Source organism: Mesocricetus auratus, unplaced genomic scaffold (assembly GCF_017639785.1).
Source record: "Mesocricetus auratus isolate SY011 unplaced genomic scaffold, BCM_Maur_2.0 Super-Scaffold_100014, whole genome shotgun sequence".
Lineage (NCBI taxonomy): Eukaryota > Metazoa > Chordata > Mammalia > Rodentia > Cricetidae > Mesocricetus > Mesocricetus auratus.
Window position 1 is genome coordinate 12,096,827 of NW_024429197.1, and position 12,079 is coordinate 12,108,905.

At 50.0% G+C, this 12,079-nt stretch overlaps 1 long non-coding RNA gene across 1 annotated transcript; it reads right to left on the minus strand.

Moving 5' to 3' along the window:
* Window positions 1–1,364: 1,364 nt before the first annotated feature.
* Window positions 1,365–7,353, minus strand: LOC121143914. The gene is made up of 3 exons (XR_005881218.1): window positions 7,248–7,353; window positions 5,808–5,904; window positions 1,365–3,617 (listed from the first exon to the last, which is right to left on the minus strand). It is a non-coding gene; the product is annotated as an uncharacterized LOC121143914 (long non-coding RNA).
* Window positions 7,354–12,079: the final 4,726 nt, after the last annotated feature.

Sequence of the window (12,079 nt, forward strand, 5' to 3'; positions counted from 1 at the left end):
TTGCTAGTTTCCCATGTGTCTTCGGCATTGGTTCTAGACATGGCTGTGCCCATGTCAGTAATACGTGTTCACTTGGGACTTCATCGGGTCTTTACATATTCCCTCAAGGCTTCCTCAGCTGCCAACACTGCGGACACTGGACACAGGAACAGAATCTGAAGGAACCTGCCATTTCTCCGTGGTTCATGCTGAGCTGACTAGAGGGACCTCAGCTTCTCCTCCTCTGCTGTCAATTTTTCTCCCCCATGTCTCCAAGGCAAATAGACATATAGAGGTTACCCCCGCTCATGCCTGTAGTCCCAGCCATGCCAGAACAGCTGACTCTCCCACCGAAGGCATCGTGCCTCCTCTCTCTCACTCCAGGCACTCCCCAGCTCTATTCGCTATTTGCTCAGTAGACAGTTGGGCCATAGCTACTCTTCACCGTTTCCCAATGAAGCCATTAATTATATCACGAACCCACCAAAGAATGAATTCAACCATTGGTCTGAGCCCTCGGTCATCAAATACTTGACTCAAGCAACTTAAGAAGGAATCACTTGTTTATTTTTATTTTTTGTCACTGTGTATATTCATTGTACATGGTATTGTGTTACATAAGGATATTTTCATATTAACATATGTTGGTGTATACACAGAATATTCTCCCTATGTCTTCCCTTCCCTTTAGCTGTCTCCCCTCTCTTCCCCATAGTCCCTGTTCTCCCTCTTGAAGATTTCATTTCCAATTTCATGTCCTGTATACACACAATAGACTCTATTTATCTAGATAAAATCAAGAAACACAAATGAATGAAAAAATGCAACATTTGTCGTTCTGAAACTGACTTAAAGTATTCAATATGATTATCTCCAGTTGTATCCACTTTTCTGAAAATGGCATAACTCTACCCTTCTTTCTGACTGAAAAAAAATTCCATTGTGTCTTGGTACCATTTTTTATCCATTTTTCTGTTGATAGACACCTGGGTTGGCTCTTGTGAACAGCATTGCTATAAACTCTGATATATAAGAATCTCTGTAATGTTTTGGCTGTAGGTGTTTTGGATAAATCCCCATGAACAGTAGAACTGGGTTATATACAGTAGATGTATGTTTGGGTTTTTTTTAATCAATAATGATTTTTTTATTCTTTTTTTTAAATTTAGATAAGAAACAAGGTTGCTTCACAAGTCAGTTCCAGGTCCTTCTCCTGGCTCAGCCATTAAAGGCTAGGCTCACAACCAAAAATGTTTGGGTTTTCTAAAATATTTTTTTTAAATTTTGAATTATGTGTGTGCTTGACTGAGTGTGGGTATGTGCACATGATTGCAGTGACCTTTGAGGTCAAAAGAGGGCATCAGAGCCCCTAGAATAGGGTTACAGGTGGTTGTGAGCCGCTATGTGGGAACGGGGAACCAAATTCAGGTCCTCTACAAGCGCTGAAAGTTCTCTTAACTACTGAGCCATCTCTTCAGGGTTCTCACTGTTGCCCTTGGTTGTCCTCAGTGAAGCAACTACTATGTGTCAGATATGAAAGAACAGCCACATCCCCTGATGCTAGGCTCCCAAAAGATTCCTGAGAAGCAATGCCACATCAGCAGACAAGGGAAGGATTGGGCAACAGGGGAGGAACATGGACGGTCTATAGCTCAGGAATTTGGAGCAACGACCAGGGAGGCTGTGTATGAATTTTAGCAAGTCCAATGACAACAGGGGACCAGAAATAAGTGTCACAGCGCTGGAAGAGTGACTTGTTTTTCTCTGTCTCAGTCCATGCCAACTTGGCCCCACACACATAGGTGGTAAAACATCTGAGCAGTGGGAACGCAGGGGAGCACTGCTCGCTTTGTTATGGGCAGGAAGCAGGAAGGATGAGACCAAGGCAAGCTACAACCCCAAGGGTACACCTTAGCGGCCTTCCACCTTAACTAGTCCCTGTCTCCCACTCTTGACCATTTCCAGTAAAGCTATCATATCGTGAATCCATCAAGGGATTAATCAATTGATTAAATCTGAGCCTTCGGGATCTAATCTCTTCCTCAAAGGTCATCAGCTCTCAATACAGGAGACTCTAGGGAACAATCCATATTCAAACCACAATGTCAGGCTGTATATTCCATCCAGGCAGATCTGAGGCTGTGCAAGGCCAAGGGTCTCCTGGGAGCCCTGCTATAACCTGAGCCACTTATACAACACTGATCACCAAAGCTGAGTGAAGCTCCCATGCAAATAAGCATTAATTCAATGCAAGAAGTCATGGGCCCCTGAACAGCGCGATGGTGCAGAACTGGAAATATCTTTAACATCCTATTGATGGCTTTCCCCCACTGCTCTGTGGCAAAATGAAACAGTAAAAGACATCGATTTTTCTCTGGCAGGAAAAGGGGGAGGAGGACTGGGTCTTAAAATGAAATTATGGTTATTGTTCTCCTGGTAGCATTTCTTCTGTGCCACCATGACAGATGGCTCTTTAAGTGACAACAGATTTGTATTTCATTAGGACACTTTAGTCAAAAGATCAATGGTGCCTCTCGAAGCCTCTCGCCATCCACGGGGGCGGATGAGCAGGGCAAGTAGCCTGCAAAGATCGGGCTAAAATTAGGCAGCTGCTGACAGACGTTGGAGCAGCAATCACAGAGCATCGATCTCTGGAGTGATGGGCAAGCCCGAGGAGCTTTCCTGCCCGGCCTGCTCTGTCTTCACGGGCAGGGCTCTCTCCAATGAAGTGGATCTGCCCGGGAATCCAGCTCTTTAGAGTGGGATTAATGTGTGGTAGAGTGGGGGTTAAGATGCAGAGACAGGGTCATCCGGGTCTCAGCCTAGGCCTAGGTTGTCATTGTTGCTTGTGGATGCCCTCAGCGAAGCACCTACTATGTGCCAGGTAAGGGACTCCACCCCCATCCCTTGGGAACAGGCTCCCACTCAGGGTCCTGAGAGGTGATTCCACACCAGCAGACAAGAGCTAGGAGTGGGGATGTGGGAGTGATAGCCAGACATGGGCTTCCTGTAACTCAGCAGCTTAGAGCAGGGATGCTGGAAGCCACGGGGGACTGGGGATTAGTACCACACATCCGTGCCTCCATTTTGACAAGTGTGAAAGGGGATGACACAGGCTATCATGGAACATGGGCATTCTAAGCAATTAAAAAAACTTTAGAGATGGAGGAGAAGAGGCAGTCACTTTGTCCTGGACTCAAGGTGAGGCCCTGTGGTTCTTGCCTCTGTGTGTGTGTGTGTGTGTGTGTGTGCACGTGTGTAAGGACAGCCTAAGGTGTTTGATCTCATCTTCCACCTTGTTTGGAACAGTGTCTTTTTGTTGTTTACCAATGTCTCCATTTCATCTTGCCATGCAAACTCTGAGATTACAGATGACCATGCCTGTTTCCCCATAGGTTCTGGAGATTTGAACTCAGGTCTTCACACTTGTTCTGTAGGCACTTTACACACGGAGCCATCTGCCCAGCTCTGAGATGCTTTCTTAGTTAAGTGACTCAGTCTCCCTGGTGACCCGTCCAACAGAGCTGATGCAGACAGGGTGACATAAGTGTATAGCATAGGGGTTCAGTCCAGCTGGAGAGCCAATGGACAAGACCCTGACGTCCATCCTGGGAGCAGAACTTGTCAATCATCTCAGTCTGCAAAACAAGAGAGATGGCTGGTGACTCAAAATAGGATGTGGGGAGGGAAGAAAAATAACTCACCGCCTTCCTGCCCAGCTTGGTAAACATCATTGATCTGAAGCAGGAGCCACTTTGGGACTGCAGACATATTGACAGATGGGGCCTTGCAGAGGGTTCTGTGCTGCATACGCAATCGGGGCTAAACCCAAACGCCAGACAGAGTTGAGAAGAGCCACAAGCAGGGACAGGAGAGGCATGAGATGAAACTGTGGCTGGAAGACTCTAGACTAGACCCCCGAAGGGACATCCTTGCTGCTGCAGTTCATCAACTGCCCATGCCTAAGGGTCCACCGCAAACTGAGAAGCAGCTGCTGAGGCACACGTGGGCCTGGGCCTGGTTCACACTGAATGGGAGCCTTCTCTGCAGCAGCTGCTCCTCAGTGACACAAGATACTGTGTCTTTATGGTCCACAGCTGCGGGAAGCCACCTACCCACGGTCTCCATGCTACCTGCCACACTGTTCCCCCCACACGGAGTCACCACACAGTGTCATCTTGACACACTCTCACTAACCCCACCTTCAAGGACTCTTATTCCAGAGACACTCATCTGCTGAGACTGTGTGTGTGTGTGTGTGTGTGTGTGTGTGTGTGTGTGTGTGTTTCATCACCTGAACAGAGGGGCAAAAAGCGGACCCCTGGCTAACTGACTGTCTCTGTTCTTGGCCTCTGTCAAACTTGCCAGAAGGAGATGAGACAGAAGCATCTTTAAATATTCATTTCTCACCTCTGCTTGTCAGCCTCTGTGGTGATGGGCAGGCCAACTTTTGGGACTCTGGTCACAGGATCTACTCAGTGACCGATCATCCTGAGACATGAGGGAATGACAGTGAACCAGAAAGCCAGAAAGAATCCCTGGGGTGACCAGGCTTCCTGCTGCAGAAGGAGGGGCAGTCTGCCTTTCTGTGAATGATCCATGAGACTTTAAGTGGTTAGTCATCCCTGAGGGCTTGCATGTCCTGGTCTCAAAAATGAAAACTGCAACAATAATTAAGTTCTAATAATTAAATGATGGAGGGAGAACCACCTATGGATAATTTGGAGCTATTCCCAGCACATCATACACACCACAGGACAGTGAACCTGTGGCCACCTCCTGGGACAAAGGAGTCTGGCCCAGAAAGGTTAAGGACACACAGCAAACTCACCCAGTTCACAGCAAACCTGGTCCCAGGACCCAAGAATCCAGCATCCAGCATCCAGCATCTCTAAGGATGAGTTTTATGTCTGCCCCACAGTCTTTCTACCTGGCTCAGATGGAAGAAGGCACTGCAGTGTACTGGACCCCACAGAGACGCCCAGTCAGGCTGAGCTTTTTCCTGAGTGTGACAGGGTCAGAAGAAGGGGCACTGCAGATATTCCTGCCTTGGGAGCCATTAACAAACCCTGAGCTAAAATGTTCTGTTGCTTGGCTTGCCAGTGAGTGAGGCTGGGAGTCCTACAACACTTCATTTCCGAGACCCAAAAAGCATCACCCACCATAGAGCTGCCTGCCATCCCCCACCCCATCCCATTTCCCTTCCTCCTCTCGCCCTTTGTCTTCCCTCTCTCCCCCCTCATGGTGTGGTTTCTGTATCTTCCCTCCTTCCTGTTCTATCTTCTCTAACTCTTGCCCTCCCCTCCTCCCTCTCCCTCCTGCCTTCCTACTCTCTCCTTCCTTTGCTCTGTCATCTCTCCCTCATTCTGTCCAACCAAGTCTCCTTCTCCTCCCCCTCTTCTCTAATTGCTCTCCTCCACTTTCCTCTTCTTCGTTTTTTCTTCTCTCCTTTCACCCCACCCCCTTCCCTCTGTCCCCTTTCCAGTCTTCCTCTCTAGTAACCAAGCTCCTTGATAGTCTGCCCAGCAAGTCCTTAAGGATGCTTGGTAAAACACTGGCTGCCACCAGGCTTGCTGCCAATACAAACAACACCCTGCCCCTCCCTGCTCATTAGCCACCGCCCTTGGCTGTTTTGGCTGGGTCTGTGTAACTCTTTGTCTCCAAGGGGACTCACTGTACCTTATGGTATCCATCTGTGAGGCACTGCGGTGTCTGTCTCCACAGCTCTGTGCATTCACACATGGTCTTAGTTACTTTGCTAATGCTGTGAAAAGACACCATGACCAAGGCAACTCCGAAAGAAAGCATTTAACTGGAAATTTACTTACAGTTTCAGAAGGTGAGTCCATAACCATCCTCGAGGGGAGCATGGCAGCAGCCAGGCAGGCTTGGTTCTGTAGCAGTAGCTGGGAGCTTGCCTCTTACCTGAAAGTTGGTGGCAGGAAGAGAGGGGGAGGGGCTGGTGTGGGCTTTTGAAGCCTCAATGGCACACCTCCTCCAACAAAGCCACACCTCCTAATCCTTCCCAAACAGTTCCACAAACTGAAGTATCCAAATACATGAGCATATGGGGGCCATTTTCATTCAAGTCAGGACTCACAGGAGCCTGAGGAAGGAGAGAGCAGTCACTGGGTCACAATCAAACTACCTGTGCAGCCTAGGAAGACCTTAAACTCCTGATCCTCCTGCCTCTTCCAAGTGTTACACAAGTATGCGCCACTATACTCAGCCTATATACTTATTTACTAAATGTGAATTAAAAAAATGTTAGTAAGTCGATAGTTGTGCACTGTGGAGGTTTGAATGACAATGTCCCCCCCAGGCTCAAATATTGGTTCCTAGTTAGTGGAACTATTTTGGGAAGGATTAGGAGGTATGGCCTTGTTGGAGTTGGAGGAGGTGTGTCACTAGGGGCAGGCTTTGGAGTTTCAGAAGACCCTGTCATTTCCACTGTGTCTCTCTGCCTCCTGCTTTCCAGTCAAGATGTGAGCTCTCAGCTGTTTCTGCCACCATGCCTTTGCTCTACCATCAGGGACGCTAACCCGCTAAAACCACAAGCCCAGTTAAACACTTTCTTTCATGAGTTGCCTTGGCCATGGTGTTTAGTCACAGCAATAGAAAGTAACAAAGTCGTGCACCTTGACAGCCATCCGCTTAGGGAAAGGATACACATCGCTCCACCAAGCATGGGGGGGCGGGGTCCACATTGACGGTTCCCACCTCCAGTCACTGTAGACCAGCCCTGCCTTGACATTGTGTTTGATGGAGTCATGCTGGGAGGTGTTTGCATCTGGCCGCTTTGCTGAGCCTGGCTGTCCTGGACCTCTCCACACCCTGGCATTTCTTAGAGACACTGCTTTCTCTGACACCATACATTCCACTGTGTGGATTGGGTTTCTGGACACTGGGTTGTCCTGTCTGAAGATCCTGCCAGCATCATCCCCTCCCCTCCCCCCGCCTGCCTGCACCTGGTGTCTTCCCAGAATGTGAGTCCTGTGGAGTCTGAATACGCCCTCCTGCAGAAACATGGCAGGCCCCAAGCCCTGTAGACCTGTCCTCAGTTAAATTGCAAACACTATACCCATCTGGCCCTCAAGCCCCTCCTCTCCCCATTGTCTGCCATTTACTTTCTGTTCACATAGCAACCCAAGGACAGAGAGGAGCCATTCTGTCTCCCTCCCTGTTCTCTCACACTATCCATGTCACAAGTCAGAAACTTCAGTGCAAGGGACACCTTGCGGCACTAGCCCTCTCTCCTCAGTCCTCACCTTGTCTCTGCTGTCTGCTGCAGGGGCTCTTCTCAGCAGAAGCCTCTTCCTCCATGGGGATTTTGCACAGCCATACATTCCTTCCTCCTCCTGTACACACAGTAAGTGTCTAATTATTGCTCTTCTCAGCTGACCTGCCACCTGCTCAGAGAGGCTCCTGCCAGGCCCACCCTCCGCTCAGAGCTGGCCTCTGTTCACAATCGGCATTTAACCCTGTGATTAGGCAAGGACGCAGAATCTGGATTCCTTCGGTATGGAATTCTCACTTCCCCTAACAGGGCCAGGCCCACAGCAGGTGCTCACCAAACACCTGCTCACTGGATTCACAAATAAGAGCGGAGGCTTAGTCAGCAACTGCTGTGCACCAGGCACCAGGCCAGACACTTAACTGCATGGATGAACCCATTCCCCCAATATCCCAATGGGAACCCATTGTGTAGATGGGAAGTCAGAGGACCCTTAAGGAGTGGAACTTGCCCAGAGTCCTGTGGTCTGGAGAGACCTGTGGTGGCAGGTCTCAAGCCTTCACTCACGTTAGTGCTGTTAAAACACAACCCACTCACCCCGCCACAGAGCTTGTGCACCTGCCTCTCCCATCAGACCTTGAGCCCCTGAGGGCAGACACCTTAGTGTGTACCCCCATGTTACCCAGGCTCAGTGGCTAAGAACAACCTCCAAGGCCAGTGAGACAGAACCGGTAATCCCAGCCCGTCAATAGCTAGCTGCTGCCTGGCATTCGGCAGGAAGACAGGGATACACACCCTAAAGTCAGTGTCCTGTGCCAATGGGTAGTTCAAGCTCCTGCAGGGTGGCGGGGCATGTCCTATTCCCACAACATGCCTAGTGGCCTGCATTCCTGTGTCTATGTGTCTCTCTGTGGTGACCCAGCAAAGAGCCCAGCATGCATATCATTGTAACAGCACACAGCATCACTTTAATGAGGATCCTGGGGAACAGCCTCTTAGAGTGTGGGTCAGGGACCCAAATCTCAAGGATTGGGGATCATGAATCCCCTCCAAAGTCTCTTGGGGTTCAGGAAAAATCAGTCTCCTGGTGACTCTCATCAGTCCTCTGCATCAGTGGACACGCCTGTGGGAGCTGAGTGGATCTGTGAGCTGGGCATCAGTGAGGACCCAGGACATAGAAGCCAACTATCAGGATGCTAGGGTGAGAGATCTACCACCATTCACCCTGATCAACAGCCACCCGCACTGAGCACTGTGTGACAGGACCATGATGGTATGTGCATCGGTCTAGACAGAACTTTTGTCTGCTATTAAAGGGGCCAGTGTTCAGGAACCATCTATAGAGACTGATTCCTAGCAGGCCTAGGTTCAAATCCCACTCTCCCTTCTTTAGAAAGAACCAGGATGGGCCAGTCTCATGATGTCTCCGAGCCTCAGTTTCAATTCCTGAATGGGTGCCATGGGGCAGGAGGGCATGGGTGGCTCTGGTGGGGTCTCTGCAACAGGAGGCTCTAATGTGCTGTGAACAGTTGGGAACAGGAGGCTTCACATTCTCCAAGGCTTACTCAGGTCCTGACTTGGTGCCTCTGTGGGTTGTGAGGCAGGGGGGATATGCTGATGAAGTGCTGACCCAGTGATACCCAGAGAAGCTTCCAGAACACTGCAGCAAGTGGTGCCTTTGTAAGTTTAGGGTGCAGAGAGACAGGAAGCTCTTGTTTTTTACATTTATTTGTTTGTTTGTTTGTTTGTTTGTATGAGAGTGGGTGGGAGTGGGTGCATGTATGCCCCAGAGCATGTGTGGAGGTCAAAGGACAATTTGTAGGACTTGGTTCCTTCCTTACACTATATGGGTCCTGGGGATTATATGTGGGTCAATAGGCTTGAAGGCAAGCAGCTTTACCCGCTGAGCTATCTTTTTATCTGGAGACAATCTCTAGACAGATACCTGCAGCACTGTGCATCAGAACATAGACCACATCCATCCGAGCAGAGGCTTCTCCCAAGAGCAAAGGGACCCCACCCATGACAACAATGAACATGCCCACCAGATTAGAAGACCCACCACAATTGCAGAGGGTGCCAGAGCAGTGGCCATGAATGCTTTGGGTGGACTCTGGGCTGAGCAGTCAGGTACCTCTGTGATCTTGGTGCCTGTCACTCGATGTGACAGAAGAAAATCAAGGCTCCTAAAGGTTATTCACAGAATCCTACAGTGAGGAGCTTAGAGATGTGCCCTCCAGGACATTTCCCAGAGAGGGAAACTGAGACCTGGGAAAGGGCAGTGATCTGTTTATAGTAATCTGTCCACTGCCCTTCATATAGATGAAATGTGTCATCCTGGCTGCTGATTCAGGCTCCCTGGGCCTCATGGGGAGGGAGGCCCCTAGGATGAATGATGTTTGGACACTTGCCATGAAGTGGGTAAGAAGGGGATAATGGAAGTTGCAGATGCCATGAATAGGTGTGGGGGGGTGTACCATGCATGCTGGGGTGATGGGGCTTCTGGGAAGAGGGGATGGCAACAAGAAACAAGCTGGTCCCCTGACCACCATCACCAAGCCCACTTCTCCAAGCCACTAGTGCCAACCAGGCAGCCCAGTGGGAGCCCTCTCTGCTCCTGTCCCCTGCGTCTTTAGCAGAAGTCACGGATGCTGTGCGCAGACATCTGGGTTGTCAAAGTCCCAACAGAAAAGCCACCTGAGCATACATGATCACACTTGGTCACTGCAGCCTCCTCCTTAAGGGCTGTGGAAATCAGAACTAGACATCCCCAGAAGGGCACCTGTGCAGAAGGACGCAGCATCAGGGAGAAGGGCACAGAGGGGAGGGGGCAGGACAAACTCACCGATGCCCAGCAGCAGCCTGTCCTTGCCGTTGGTGCATTTATTCCCATTCCTACCCCCAGGCTCTCGTTCTCCTGGCTCTGCATTTTGCCATATGGAGTCATGGAGGTCATCTGCCGTACCTTTCTCCCTGCCCCACTCAGGGCAGTGACATCCATTCCTTCACAGCCCTCTCCTGCCATTTTATTTATGGAGAGCTGGGAGGTGTTGGGCACCATGTTGGACACAAGGGAGCACGTGCAAAGGGCCTGGGCCAAGAGGCATCAGCATAAGACAAAGAGCTTGGGGTCAGCTAGAGGAGCTGCGGTGCAGGCAGCAAGGTGGTGGCTGGAGGGGGCTGAGCTACAAACTTCCTCCAGGAGTTTGTGGCACTACTGTTAATAGAGCCACAGGCAGGGCTGTAGCTTCATGATGGAATACTTGCCTAGAGAGCTCAAGGCTTCTAGTACCATCCCCAGCAAAACACACACACACACACACACACACACACACACACACACACACACACACGCCATTGTCATCATCATCATCAACAACAACACTAAACCAGATCTGCTACAATTCCAGCACTCGGGAGGCCTTCAAGTTCATGACTATTCTGAGCTAACTGTAGGATAGTGATTTGTAGGCAACCTCATAGTGATCCCTTGTCTTAAATAAGTGACTAAATCAAGTTTTAAGTCAGCAGCAGCTCGAGATGATATGCCAGCCTCCTGGCTCTACCTTTGCTCTTGTGAGCTATGCCTTTCTTGTTTAGGGAGATTTGTCTGATCAGCTTAGTTTCTCCCAGGGTCCTTCTCCATCTGCATCAGCCCCTACTCGACTGACCTCTCCTGAGAGTTACATTTCTTCTGAACTCAGCCGGGATGAGCTGGGGTTTCTGTCACTTGCAACTACAGGGGCCAGACCTGCTTTGAAGCTGGTACTCAACTCTCCAGCTCTGGGGCTCAAGTCCCCTGCCTACCCCCACTGCTGCCTCCTCTGCCTGAATCCCCTGCCTTACCTCCTAAGCTCTTAGTCACCTTGAACTCTGCTCTTCCACCAACTCACCAATAACCATGGACCCTAAAGGTCACAGAGAGGACACAGCAAAGGCCCTGAATCCTAGAGAACAAGCTCTGACCCTCTCCAGTTCATCCCCTCCCCATCCTGCTGAGGAGGACAGGCTCTGTGTTAACTGGGCCTGCATCGCTGGAAACATATACCCTGCAGGCCTGTCTTGTGGATGGAACTCAACTCACAAGAAAGGCCTGGCATGTAGCAAGTGCTTTATAGTTACTGGTTGACACAGTGGGTGCCCTGCCCTAGCTCATCTCCTCCTGCAGGGCAGGAGGAGGATAGGAAAATCTCACCAGCAGCCTCGCTCTGGGAACCAGAAATAGAAAAGATTCTCATTCTGAAGAGTAAATGTCACAGGCTTGGGGAGGATCCCGAGGCTCTGAAAATAAACACGAGTATGAGAGAAGCGGTGTGTGTGCGGGGGTGTGCAGGCAGAGGCCAGAGTGAGGGCAAAGAGGAAATGGGGAGTGAGGGGGTGCCATGGAGCCTGCATGCCTTCTTGTAAATGCCCTCCACAGAAAAAGGCCACATGTGTCTGCACAGATGTTAGGCTGAGCCGGGCTGTGGACTGAAGGCTTTAGGCCATCTACAGATTTGCTGTTGCTTTTTCTGCGTGAAATATTTCCCCAAACCGGATGGACTTCCAGTGATTACAGATTGGTCTATTTTTACACAGAAATGCAAATGTCTGGCAATGTGAGGACGCTCGCCCAGCCAGTTGGTCAGAGCCAGAGGCTTTTGTGTACAGTAGCCAACCTATGTGCCTCACTATGTCATGGACCCTCTGCCCACCACCCTCAACTCAAAGCTTCATGAACATTATGTTTGCTTATTTACTGTGTTGGGACATATCAACCACAGCATCAACTTCTGGAGGATTCCCAGTGACCCTGGACCAAAGACTCTACCTCTAAGATGTTTGTCTACCCTGAGAGTCTATGGTTAGCTCCAGCCAAATGTCACC